The sequence below is a fragment of the Coenobita brevimanus genome, unplaced genomic scaffold, assembly GCF_032717465.1.
Source record: "Coenobita brevimanus isolate Jiangsu-jjx unplaced genomic scaffold, ASM3271746v2 jjx.HiC_scaffold_161, whole genome shotgun sequence".
NCBI classification, from domain to species: Eukaryota; Metazoa; Arthropoda; class Malacostraca; order Decapoda; family Coenobitidae; genus Coenobita; species Coenobita brevimanus.
Genome location: NW_027642460.1, coordinates 83,902 through 95,992, shown reverse-complemented (window position 1 = coordinate 95,992; position 12,091 = coordinate 83,902).

The following is a 12,091-nucleotide window of genomic DNA, read 5'->3' as shown; positions in this document are numbered from 1 at the left end:
ATATGACATGTTTCCTGCTTGTAGTCCATTTTTCAGGGGATAGGGAGGGAGGTGAGGGGTAGAACAGCTGCCTTGTTATATCAGTGCCACCACAAGAAGGCTTCTCCCTCTGGCAAGGTTATGTGGAGCCTGATAAGGTGCCACTGCTAACTGTGTGGGGCGACAGATGCAACATCCATCCAGTAAAGGGATGGCCCTGCAGGGACGGTTGCTGGTCTGCAGGTGATGGGTCCATTTGACATTTCAAATTATGGTTACTTAACAATAAAAACTGTATATAGTTTTAATAACACAATTTCTGTTTGTAGTATAATGTGAATGATAATTAAGGAAAATTCACTGTGAAGTCTGTGGCACCTTGAGTACAGATGAGTGGTTGAGGGTTTGTAGGTAGCTACTGTAGGTTGTATGTGCCAGACTTGCTGTAACCCTAGGCTCATCAGGGCATGAATGCAGTGAGTGCCATAAAGCGGTCATCTGTCTGGTTGCTCCTAGAAATTTTTTGTTAAGGCGTAAACCGACCACTGGTGAAGAGAAAGGATGAAGGGAGTCATTGTCAGGTGAGTTGTTGAAATTTAAGTAGTGGAGGGAGGGCAGCATGATGGCAGGGGACAGGATGACATGGTGATTTGTTCATAACAAACCCATCATTGATAAAGGTCGATCTATCTATCTATTGCCAAACACCTTAAACCTGTAAGGGGTGACCACAAACAAATCGCCTTCACGTTGCCCTGTCCCCTGCCATCTTGCCCTGCTCCCAGCTCACACCCCCTCTCTCATAGACCACTCCATCCCTCCATTAAGGTGCCTGATATAAATAGACAGGCACATTAGAAAGACAAAGATAGATTAATAGGCAGACAGATGGGCTGACTGATAGACTGCACAGAGGTAAATTCATATAGTCAATAGCTCAGTAGGGTTAAAATAAAAAAAAAGTATTACATAAGTCAGATAGTTAATAGTCATCTTAACCCTCTCATGATCTGTCATATTGGCCTGTGTTAATAGTTATGTTCCTATGGCCTAATGGGAACTGAATTATTTTGGCATTAGCTGCATTAAAGTATAACCAGTTTAGCTAGGCGTTAAATTGCCATCTTGAATACTATAGCAAAAACTTAATCTGCAGAATTTGGTGCTAGTCACAAAGAACTGTGGGAGGAGTGTAGAGCCTGAGTATTGTATTATTCAAGTTTTCCCAAAATTCAAAGGTTTCCCGCCTGCCCATAACTCTCTAACAAATGCAAATCCTTCGACTCATACAGACACTTGAAGATTTCGGCCGTTAATGAACGTATTTACAGCCGTAGAAAAGATCATTGCATTAGAAAATATATATATAACTTCTTGCCAAAGTTTTAATTAAACTTACAGGTACAAGAAATGCTTGTATGTAATATGCAATGTTGCACCATTATTGGAACCAGGTGGTTGTTGACGATGGAGGTAGGCTTCATTACAGTAGGTGCGGTGTAATTACCATGTATCGCTAATAATCTGTGTCACAAACATAGCGATGATTGACTCCCTATTAGGTAGGTATCTTGTGGTTTTTCTGATGTATAGTGAAAATGATTTTACGGATAATGTGAGGAAATTCGTCCGTGTGTAGTCGGCCCAGGAACTGTAAGGTGTGGCCAGGTGACAAATGTGCACAGTTAAATTTGCTTACACTATCCGTAAAAACATTTCCATTATATATTAGGGGCATCAAAAGATAGCCACGTAATATGCAGCGAATTATCATAATATTTCAGAGACAGATTATTGACGAAATACGGAAATGGGATGCTCATAATTCAAGGTATTTATTTATTTTTTTTCGCGTCTTTAACGGGCGATCTTAACATACCAAGTGGATTTTTGCTGTCATTTAGTGTATGTGTGTTTTCGTGTGCAAATTAATATTTCTATTTTCTATTAATATTTGTAATTTCGAGGATCTTGGGTTAGGTTAGGTTGCGATAGCATGTCGGATGAGTCAGAAAGGACCATCAGGGTAAGTTAGGTTAGATTCATTTTGTTAAATAGGTTAGGTAGGCTGAGTTTTGTGGCATAGGCACGGTAGTTGCACTACTTGAAGGACTTCGAATTATGATTCGTAGTTATTCAATATAATCGAACAAGATGTGACCTAGCTGTGAGTGGAGGGACTTTTTAAATGATGCAACTGAGTCAGCACGAACAGTATCATCTGACAGAGTTCCAGAGGTCTATACATCTGATACTGAAAAACCTGTGTCTACACTCGGCTGAAGTGCGGGGCTTGGCCACCTTGAATCTATGGCCCCTGGTGTGAGTTAATGAAGGAAGAGAAAAAAGCTCTGGCGGAGCACCTGGGGACTGGTGATGGAAGATTCTCCAGCATTTAATGAGGTCAGCTCTGATCAGTCTCCCTTTCACAGAATACAGACCCAGGTTTTCAGACGGTCAGCATAACTGAGTTCAGACAGGCCATTGATTTGCTTAGTCCATCTGCGCTGTACAGACTCCAGGAGCCTCAGGTCTCCATGGTAGCCTGTATTCCATACAGTGGAGGCAAACTCCAGGATAGGTCTGATGTGGGATTTGAACAAAGTCAACCTAAAATCTCAGTCACAACAGAGGGTGGACTTCAATAAATTATTTGCGAGTCCTGCTGCCTTTTTTACGGTAGTAGCTGATAGATATTTGTATAACATGGTATTTGAGCCACCCCATTACATCAGTGCCACCATTTGAAGGTTCCCTACTCCAGCATCAGTCCCCTGGTATGAGGTTAGTGAAGGCTGTACATAATCCTCCAGTACAGTCTTACCTAGTAAGGTATGGAATGACTAGCATCATATTCTGTTGTTCATTTATTTTTAGTTGTAGGGAGAGATGGGAATTTATTCCTAGTTATAATTTATAGTGTAGATAGGATTTTTTTTAATTAGTTGTTTACGGTGCAAGAGTTAACCGTTACTCCCAGTCCCTCATGCAACAGGTCAACTCTGGAACTGTCTCCCTCTGTATTTCCTGCTAGCTATGATCTCTAGTCTTTCAAACGCAGTGTGTCCACGCATCTTGAAATGGTCGGATCTTGAATTTGGCTCGCTTTTTTTTTTTTTTTTTTACGGTTTGCAGGCTCCTGGCCTTTAGTTCCTTCTTCCAAGCATTAAAAAAAAATACACACACACACACACACACACACACACACACACACACACATTAACCTAATAACCTAGGCTCAAAACATCATTACATCATTAGCAATATCAGCAGGATGATACTGTATTGTGTATTGTGTATGTACTGCACGTCATTCATGTCATAAACAATCTGGTATGTCATGCCTTGTATCCAGTAACCCTGTTTCTATAATCATTTCACCTTAACTTGGCCCAGATATTAACCCCTAAACCACGGCTGTCGACAGCCAACCCCCCACCCTCTGGTGTGGTGGGGTTGTATCGCGGTCTGAGTTGTTTACCTCACCTTTTCATCAGCTGAGAATTATCAGGGTAGTAATGAAGTTTGTTTTCAGCTGCACAGTTCCCTAGTAATTGAAATGTATTTGAAAATTGTGTTTATATGGTTTTGGAGTTTTCTGTACAGGAATTTTAATTGATAGCTAAGTACCCTGTTGGTGCTAAAAGAGAAAAAGTTGGTGTGTAGTGTCATAATTGTACACTTTTCTTTCAGTGTGAGGGAGATGAGTACAGAGGACCATGTGATGACCAAGACAGACATGGTACAAGAGATGAAGAATCGTGTTTGGGTTAGAGGCAGTTGACACCAGGTGACTGGTGTGGATTTACCAGGTGTAAGAGCCATGAATGAGAGTATCAAACTGCTGCCGTCAACACTGCATCATCACAAACCACCTTGACATCACACCAGTCCAGTACTTCCTTCAAGGTACCATATAATACTCTGTTTGTATGGTGTGTGGGCATTATCTCTTAAACTTGGTTACATGACCTTTTCCTTTTTGTATGACTCTTGATGATCTGGTGGTAGAGTTCTTGGTTCAGGGTAACAGTGATGCTGTAAAGGCAGGTTTGAATCCTGTACACTCATGTCTCTCTGTACAATGGGATTATGTCAGGTGAAAACCTATCACAACGATTTATCATGTACCAAGGTCGATAGAATGGGTTCATTGTGGTTAGGGAGGGTGCCCTTGATTGTCAAATAAAAAATCTATAAAAACATTCCGTTTGCCCTTGGCACCCCTGAGTAGCACCACCCTTTCCACCAGGGGCATTGTCGTTGCCACACATGATTCCAAATCCCAAGTTTCAGTATGTCAAACAAAAATAGTATACAGTGTTTAAAATTGCACACTGCACCATTTGTTACTTGCACTGCTATATTGTGATAGCAGTGGCATTTCATTGGCCATACACACACAAAATTGAATGAAAGGCAGATGACCACAGCAAATGGGCAACCATCTTGGCTCAGTCACCTTACTGGGAGTCATCGTTCTGGCGAGTTTGTGACCATTTTGCCGTCGTTATCCCAAATATGTGTCTGACTTATTGTTCATCATTATAGCAATGTATCGCATTGCTAAGAAACATACATCGACACATGACTTCATGGATGTCAAGGGGTAGTTCTATACAGATGTTGCCAGGGACATTGGTCTGTCTCCCTACCCTTGAATGATCAAGAATAAGGTTGCAGAATATCACACCCCTGTGATCTGAAGGTGGAAATGGGACAGGCCCCCCTCGCCCCTTCTCTCTCTCTCTCTCTCTCTCTCTCTCTCTCTCTCCATCATGTAAAACTGTGGCAAGGCAGCAGGTCACTATCTTAATATTAATCCTTGAAACCAGTGTTATATGTGTTTTACAGGGTATGTTAGTATTGGACAATTTCATGCAGCTTTGGGTAGTTGTGTAGCAGTGATGGGGTTGGTAAAAGCTGCATTACTGTCCATCACAAAAACAATACAAAATACATCATCAGTTTGAAGGTTAAATGTTCTGGGCTGTGAAAGCTTTGCCTTAACCCTAAGTTGTATGTCCTAAATTGGTGTACATTGGAGTAACTTTTTCCCGATGCTTGGTACTCCTCCTGGCTTTTTCACACTCCTTGTTACTCCTCCAGGTGTCTTGTCCAATTGCCTTTACTGCCTCTGTGTGTTGTTCCTTCACTCACTCTTCTTTCTTTTTCCTCCATACAGAATTGAGTCTATGCCATTTCTCCCTCACTCAGATAGCTATTATGTAGTCATAATTGAGTCCTGGGAAATTCTCAGCTCCATCCCACAGGCTATACAGTATATGTGAAACACCACAGGTCATGGCACTGATGCATCAAGTGCTGGGTTGTTCACTTTAATCGTTGCATTCAGTGTGATGCATTTTTGAATCATATTATTGCTGTCAGTGTATAGTATATAATGTATATAATTCTGCCTTACTCCAGGGAATTTTATTCCGCTCCAGGGAGACCTTTCTGGCATTCATTGAAGCATATATATATATATATATATATATATATATATATATATATATATATGGTGAACTGCATGAAAGGTAGGCAATGATTGATTATGTGTGTGTGGATGAAAGGATGCCAAGATGTGTAATGGATGCAAGAGCTTATAGAGGTTGGGGGAGTGGACTTTCTGACCACTACTTGGTGGCCAGAATTAGGATCCAAGTAAGATGGAGAAATAGAAGAAGGGAAAGACGAGAGGAAGGAGTAGTTGCAAGGAGAGTGGAAAGGTTACAAGAGGACGAGAAAAAGACAGAGTATAAGAGAGAAGTGGAAGAACGATTGGGCATATATGAATTGGGAAGAGAAAACGGAGGGGGGTGCAAGGAACAGCGTGGTGGACTGAAGAGGTGAGACAGGCTGTGGCACAAAAGAAGAAAGGATACAATGAATGGATGAGAAATAGGGGCGTGGAAGAAGTTGAGAGGCGGAAGAGAGAGTTATATGTAGAAAGAAAGAGAGAAGTGAAAAGATTAGTAAGAGAGAGTAAGAAGAGAGTGGATGAGGAATTTGAGTGTAAAGTGGAGGGACTGTTAAGAAAATTTTCTGGTAAGAGGTGAAGAGAGTAAGACAGGGTGGAAGTGAGGTTAGCAGGGGAGTGAAAGATAAAAATGGTAAATTACTAGTGGAGAAGGGAGAAAAAGTGAGCAGATGGAGAGAACACTGTAAGGAATTGTTGAACATACAGGATGGAAGTAATGCGAGTATAAGTGGCTGGGGAATGGCTGGGAAAAGGAGGGAGGTGAGAAGACAGGAAGAAATCAGTAGGATAGAAGTTGTGGAAGCAATGAAGAAAGTTAAATTGGGGAAAGCCCCAGGAATTGGTGGAGTGTGTGGTGAAATGCTGAAGCATGTGGGAGAGATAGTAGTAGAATGGATGTGGAAGATGTGCAGATTGGCCTGGGAGGAAGGTAGAGTCCCGGAGGATTAGAAGTCAGGTATAATTATTCCCTTGTACAAAGGGAAAAGGGAAAAAGAAGTGTGTGGTAATCATAGGGGCATTTGTCTTCTTAGTATAATAGGAAAAGTGTATGGTAGGATACTTATTGACAGAGTTAGAGAAAGAACAGAGAAATTAGTTGGAGAAGAACAGGGAGGCTTTAGGAAGGGAAGAGGTTGTGTAGATCAGATACTCATTCGTAGATCTTTAGTGGAAAAGTTTCTAGAGAAGAGAAAGAAGTTGTATGCGGCTTTCATGGATTTGGAGAAAGCATATGACAGGGTGGATAGACAAGGATTGTGGAAAGTATTAAGAATATTTGGAGTAGATGGGAAGTTGTTGAATGCTGTGAAGAGTATGTATGATGGTGCTAAGGCTGCAGTGCATGTGGATGGTGAACTAAGTGAATTTTTCTCTTTGAATATTGGATTGAAACAGGGATGTGTCATGTCTCCATGGTTGTTCAATCTGTACATGGATGGGGTAATAAAAGAGGTACAAGGTAGGGTAGTGGATGTTGGAGTGGCCCTGGTGAGAGAGTGTAGCGTTTGGAAACTCCCTGTACTGTTGTTTGCAGATGATACTGTGTTGTTAAATGAAGACGAAGGGGAGCTGCAAGGCTTGGTGGATCAGTTTGGGAGAGTGTGTAAGAAACGGAATCTAAAGGTGAATGTAGGGAAGAGTACAGTGAAGGAGGAGGATATTCGCCGGCTCAGATGTACAGAAATGACAGTGATCAGGTGGATGTGTAGTGCGTCCCTGCGTTCAAGGTCTGGGGGGTCTGGGTTTACGATGGAAGAGTTGAGAGGTAGGATGGGACTGGAGTGTATTGGTGTTGTGATGAGGAGAGGTAGACTGAGATGATTTGGACATGTGAAGAGGATGGGGGATGATAATTGGGTGAGGAAGGTTAGAAGTGTTAATATTGGGGGTGGGGTTACGAGGAGTAGACTGAGAAAGACATGGGACGAGGTCATTAAGAGTGACCTCAGGGTTAAGGGACTGAACAGGGAGGGTGCAATGGATCATGCAGCATGGAGAACCGCCATTAGGTGACCAAGGCCAACGCATGCAAGCATGTTGGAGCCTTTAAAAACAAAACAAAATTAAACGATCATCATCATCATCATCCGGACCTTCTTTCCCACCCAAGGGCAGGGTGAGGAGTAGCAATGTCCAGACAGCCCAAATTTGCCCAGTCCAATGGGCCATGCTTCCATTCACTCATCATTCATGCCCCCGGAATCTTGGCTCTATTGGATTTGCCAAAAACCTTCACCACGTTCTGTAGCTTCACATAAACGTATCCGATTGAGTCAATCCAGACGCTGCCACATTAAAATGGGGTGCCAGATTTCCTGATCATGTACTTCTCCTCACAACATTCATCCAGCCAGCTCGATCTCTCATCAATTCCCTAGCCTCACTGACTTCCAAACCTCTCTTCCTCACACACTCATCCACCATATCTCTCCACCTTCTCCTTTGCCTACCTTGCCTCCTCCCTCCTTCAAATTCACTCAAGTTTACCTTTTTCACCACTCTGTTGTTATCCATTCTCTCCACATGACCATACCTTCTCAGTACACTCTCTTCGATTCTGGTGTCCACCAAGTTCATCACTCCACGCCTTTCACAAATCACATTATTTCGTATCCTGTCCACCTTCTGTACTCCACATACATTCCTCAGCAGTCCCATCTCCACTGCTCCTACTCTTGACTTTTCATTTCCATGCCACACCATAGTCTCACATCCATATGTTAAAGTTGACACTAACAGTCCCTCATGTAAGCCTCGTGCAACTGCAACACTCAAGCCTCTGTTTCTTATCAAGGACTTTGTTGCACCAGCTACTTTTCTTCCTTATGTCACACTACTTTCAACTTCTTTTGCACATTTTCCTCTCTTTTCTATCACTGTACCCAGGTATTTGAACTCTCTCACCAATTCCAGTCTCTCTCCATACACTAACATCGCACTGGGAGTCACCTTCTCACTCAGTAACCATCACTTTACTCTTTTCTGCATTTACTCTCAAGGCATGATGCTCACAGACATCAGCACAGCTCTGCACTAGCCTACCAGGTTCTTGTCTGGTGCTTGTAAGCAGTACTGCATCATCAGCATACAACAGTTTTGAGATATTCCATCCATCACTATTCATTACCAATGCCATTCCTCTCTCCATTACTCATGTTTTTACTTCTCTCATCACCCCATCCATAATACCTCGCCTAACGATGGGTTTTTACTTTACCAATTGCGTCGTTAAACTGGGTATACCTGTACCCTTTTCATATGGTATGTAAAGTAAAGAAGAATGTTAATGTAAGGTAGGTTCATGTTAAATATAAGCTGTACCATAAAAAAGCTACAAGAACACATTCTTAGGTGCTGCTTAGTCTTGTAGGATGGAAGTTAAAACTGAATAAAATTAATAGGGATTTATTAACAGGACAAGTAACTTATCAGGAAAAGATTTATAATCCAGTCTGCAAGGTATGTCAGCTATGTATGTGCTAAGATACTACTGCACTATGCATGAGAAAGGTCTGATGCAAGCATTTTTGGCAAGCCTGTTAGTCAACATGAGTTAAATACTGTATGTATGAAAGCTTTACCTAATTCTGATAGGAGGAGGCTTGATGCAGAGGCAATTGAGGAGCATGCAGAGGATGGAGCAGCACACAGCAATGGAACATATGTTGGAGTGATGGGTGAGGCTGTAGCAGAAGAGGGGAATGGTGTGGTAGAGGGCGGTGAGCTGGCGGAGAGGGATTTAATGGCTGGTGGCAATGGGGTTGCGGATGATGTGACATCACCGAATGGGGCGACTGCTCACCTTGCGTTTCTCAGTGACGTCCTAGGTAGGGAGTAGCAACATCGTTGTATAGGCCATTGATCTACTGTACTGTTGCAAACATTAAAATTGCTCCACTTTTTAGTCAGACACATATGGAACCTGTACAGATATTTTGAAAAGTTTACTGGGCTCCAGAATTCACATCGCTGGGTTGTGAAAGTTATCACTTACACTTTTGTTACAAAGTGTATCAGTATTTATGTTCACAGCTGTACATGTACAGCTTTATGGGTACTGAATCTGTATTTTACATAATTTTGAAAACTGTAAGGAAAGCAGAATTCTCAAATGTTATTAGTTCTATAACAGTGTCCAGATTTAAATATGATTATGATACTTTGGTATGGTGTGATTTTTAAAAATTGATTGGGAGTAGTAGAAAGTAACTATCCAGGAATGTATGTGGGTTACGTAGGTGGGCGAGATAGTAGGAATAGATTCTTGAAGGGTGTAGCATAACAGTCTGTTGATCAGAAGAGAGAAGAAAGTGTATTTAGATGGTATAGTCATTCAGAGAGAATGGATGTGTTCTTATTAGTGAAAAGGCACAGTATATCTCAGTGAGTTTTAAGGTGGAATGGGATGTGGAAAGCCAAGAGGATGGCACGACATGATAATAAATGAATGTGTTGAGTAAATGAGGTATGGAAATTGAAACAAAAAAACTAACAAAGGCTAGAAGAGTGTACCATACTGTATAAGAATGCAGACAAAGGTTTCATTTATATACAGTGTACCATATTTAACTTGATGTTTGATAGAATGACTTATCCATAGGTTTTATGCAATGCATTCATCCATCCATCCATCCATCAGCCAATCCTACGTTGCCCCATGAGGAGCGTAGGAGCCCGGGCTAGGCAGTTGGTCCTGAGATTCAAAAAAAGGGGAAAAAAAGCACACATACTCTGTAAAAAAAATGTTTGCATTGCCTTTTTCATGAGACAGAACCAAGTTTTCTAAAGCTTTATCGCTGACTTGATTGTTGTGTTGCATGACTCTAATGATAGTTCTCCTACTGTTGCCTTTTATATTAGCTGCAATGGTATCTAGAGCTTACACACCTCATTTTCATTTTGTTGGAAAATAGGGTTGAGATGATAATGAGACTGTGATTACTTCCAATCCATAGGTATTAAAAAAAAAGTAAGATGATGGTGATGATGATGATGACTAAATTTTTTTGTATCTTTTCAGTACTGTAGGTAGTGATGATGAAGGAACCACAGAAAGCATTTAGGCGAGGACTCCACATAATAAAAGCACCAACAACACTGCAAGTAGAAGTCTGGAATCCTCGGTAGTCATGGAGAACCCCCCCTGGGAGTGAGGCAACTCCAGAGCCCCTCGGAGAGCCACCCTCAGCCCCTATCACCATCACCATCACCCCCAGAGAGCACCTGATCCTAAACCCACAGTCTGTCAGTGACACAAGCTTTAAGGACACCCAGGATTCAATTATGGAATCTTCACTCAGGTAGGTGGTGATCAGAAATAGTAGTGGGTATCTCTTGGTATGTTACAGTTTTAATCCCTTCAATCTTGGTGACTTTCCTTTTAGTTTAGTCTTGCTGCTCCCAGATGATTTGATTCAACTTAGGAAAGGCTTCTGTTATTGAAGGGGTTTATTAAAGCTACTTCTAAACCCTCCAGTTCAAAAAATCTCTCCTTAACTGAATGGAATCATCAAGAATTGACAATAATAAATTGAAATTTGACATCTCAGACTCAGTGGGTTAGGATACTCATTGTGCAGTTACAGAATTTTCTCATAGGTAGACGGTGCTAAAGTATAGTAGTGATCACACAGTATATTCATCTGTTGCCAAATGCTGTATTGTGTCATATATCCGGGGTAGACCTCCTTACAGTTCTGCTCAGTAAATGACCCTGTCATTCAGTTGCTTTCATTCATCAGTTGATGTGCCTGCTTTGACAGTATCAAGATATATCTGTAAAGCATAATATTTATTCACGGAAGTAAGATTTCACGTACAGTTCTGTAATATCTTGAAGATCTCTGCTTGACATCCACGACCACAGGGAAAGCAATTAAACAACACATCCAATGCAAAACAACAGCAGCACTTTATTCTTGTTCCTCAGCCCACACCTCTTGGTCGCTTGTCTGCCGATCTCGGCGTATACACAAACACAGGGGAAGAATTTCATACACTCCAATCATAACATTCTTTCCCTCCTTAATTTCAAACTAAATAATAACTTGTAAAACAATTAAATGGTGATGCTAAACATAAACTCAAAATAGCACACTCTCGCACCCATACCATACAAAAAATATATATATATATATTTTCCTCATAAGCATCTTATATGGTATACCTAGCTTACAAATCAAGCCGGGTGGGCTTCTTTATAAGCCTTCCTGACCTGGTTTTGGTACCTGTATGAGCTGGGCTACCTAGAGGGGTACCTGAAGGAGACTGTGGGCAGTGCTTTTCCCCTATCACTGCTGGTTTGTCTGGCACTAGCCCTTGCTGATTTGTCTTGCTGCCCCATTTTTGCTCCCCATTTGGGCTACTTCGGTCCTCAATGGATGCTGGAGCCTTTTTTAAACTTTTCTGAGGCAGCTGGGTAGCCTTTATGCTGACACCCATACCTCCCAGATCCCACTCATCCCCACTAAAATGTGGTGTGCTAACTTCTTTGGGGGGCTCTGATCTTGTTACCTCCTCCTTTCTAGACCTCATCTGATCTATATGTCTTCTAACAACTCTGTGATCACTTAGTTCTACCTTATATGACAGAGGCCCAGTTACTTCCACTACAATTCCAGGTAACCA